We start from the raw sequence: 2,266 nt of genomic DNA on the forward strand, positions 1-2,266 counted from the left end.
CTGTCTTCTGACCTTTGGTGTAGAGCTTAGAGTTATTACCTTAGCACCAGGTCCGGATCTATGAAGTTCAGATTCCTCCAGGTGGGTGTTGTTTGGATCTGGCTGTTGTGCTCCACTTTTTTCTGCTGCAGGTGTTAGAGTTGAACCCTTTGTGTGTCTCTGGCAAGATGTTCTGCTCCTGAATCAGCTGGGTAGGTCTTGCCTCTAGCCTCTTTCCAGGGAATTCTGCTGAAGGGTTCCGTGCTGGGCCTGCATGCAGCCTGGGTCAAATGACGATCCCCGGGCCCCAGGTCATCTCATTCACTCGCCAGGCCTGCACTCTGGGTCTGTTCAGGATCCTGCGGCCTGGGTCGTCTCACTCACTCGCCGGGCCTGCGCTCTGGGTCTGTTCAGGATCCCGCCAGGCCCTCGGTCGCCTCACTTGCCGGGCCTGCGCTCTGGGTCTATTCAGGATCCCGCGGCCCTGATCGTCTCACTCACTCGCCGGGCCTGCACTCTGGGTCTGTTCAGGATCTGGAGGGCCCCGGTTGTCTCACTCACTTGCGGGGCCTGTGCTCTGGGTCTCTCTCTTTTTTAAAAAATATATTTGGCACAGGGTCTCACTATACAGCTCAGACTGTATAGTGATCCTCCTGTTTTCAGCCTCCCCAGTGCTAGGATTATAGGTATATGTCACCATACCCGCATTGGGTGGTCAGCTCAGTGCATCTGAGGGTGAGGTCGGCATGGCATGTGGTGCCAGAGATTGAACCCCAGTCCCTGAGCTTGCCTAAGCAGGCACTTAGTCCACTGAGCTATCTCACCAGTCCTTCCAGTTTGCCTGCCTGCCTCCCCCCACCCTTTCTCTTTCTCTTTCTACTTTTTTTGAGAGATCTCACTAAGTTGCCCACACTGGCCTTGAATTTGTGATAACTCCCGCTTCAGCTTCCTGAGTAGCTGGGATTTCATGCATCATAGATAACTACCATGCCTAACTCAGCTTCTTTATCTTAAATGTATTTATCCATTTAGTAAGCATTTATCAGTCCAGTTATGTGCTAGATACTGTTCTGGGTGTCAAATATACGTGAGTGAAAGATAGTCCAGTAGGGGAATAGGTGAAATGAGCAGTTGTAGTTTCATAACTATATGGTATTGGTGTATAGAATCTGCCAAAACAATGTATATATGCTTCAGGAAAAGAAAAACTTGTATATTTTAATACTAAATTTATTGAGATACCATGAAATGAATACAACTTACCTTTGGCCTCTACAGTTACAAAAGGTGTTCAAAATAGTGGCCATTAGCTTCCAGACCTTTAGTAGTATGGTGAACTGTTGCTTGGATAATTTTGGTCATTGAGATTGCTGCATCACATGCATTTTTCAGTTTCTTCTATAAAGGCCTTAGTGTAATGGGTTTTCTGCGATACATAACCTCCTCTAGGGTCCCCATAAGAAGGTAACACCATATGTTTGAAAAACATTGTACCATGTCGGTAGATAAGATGGCAACCCTGGTTGGGTTCTCCTTGAAACAATGGTTCTGACCACGGTCCTGGGCAGAGCCTGCCAACGTGGCCAGCTGAGGGGCCCAGACAACTGCAGCCAAAGCTCTTCAAGTCAAGAAATTTGCCATTTACCCATGGGACCCAAACAAGACTGGAGATAAACCTTGTAACGCAGTCTTATGAAGTTGATCTGAATAAATGTGGTCCTATAGTGTTGGATGCTTTCATCAAGATGAAGAATGAAATGGCTCCTCCCTGACCTTCTGGAGTCCATGCAGAGAAGGTATCTGGTTTATGCATATGAACATTAACAGAAGTAGCACTCTGGCCTGCATACATAGGATTGACACCAACCTTAACAAAGTTTCTAAAATCTATCTCCTGCTGCACGTGCATGTGCTCAAGGATCTCCTTAGATTTGAGCCCTATTTGAAGAAGGATGAGTCAGCAACAGTATCTGCAGTTCATAGAAGACAGAGAGAAACTAGATGGGCTTTATTCGTGCATCCTTTGTGCCTGCTGTAGCACCAGCTACCCCAGCTACTGGTGGATTTGCAACAAGTACCCGGGGCCTGCAGTCCTCATGCTAGATGGTTGACTCCAGGGCTGATTTCATGGAGGAGTCTTTGGCCAAGCTACAGGACCCATTCTTGCCGTACTGCTGCTATATCATCATGGATTGCACACACACCTGCCCTGAGGATCTGAATCCAGGGAAAGCAGTTGCTGAAATCAAGAAAATGATGGCCACCCATAAGAAGAGAATTGTGGTTG

At 47.4% G+C, this 2,266-nt stretch overlaps 1 protein-coding gene and 1 pseudogene across 7 annotated transcripts in view; one reads left to right on the top strand and one right to left on the bottom strand.

Annotated features, from left to right (window-relative positions):
- The window catches only part of Srr (serine racemase), a 51,484-nt gene that overhangs the window by 48,451 nt on the left and 767 nt on the right, over positions 1–2,266 (bottom strand). The gene's annotated exons all lie outside the window — the stretch shown is intronic.
- LOC101565513 overlaps positions 1–2,266 on the top strand; it is a 17,662-nt pseudogene that overhangs the window by 14,835 nt on the left and 561 nt on the right.

This window comes from Octodon degus, unplaced genomic scaffold (genome assembly GCF_000260255.1).
Source record: "Octodon degus isolate 3935 unplaced genomic scaffold, OctDeg1.0 scaffold00072, whole genome shotgun sequence".
Classification (NCBI taxonomy): domain Eukaryota; kingdom Metazoa; phylum Chordata; class Mammalia; order Rodentia; family Octodontidae; genus Octodon; species Octodon degus.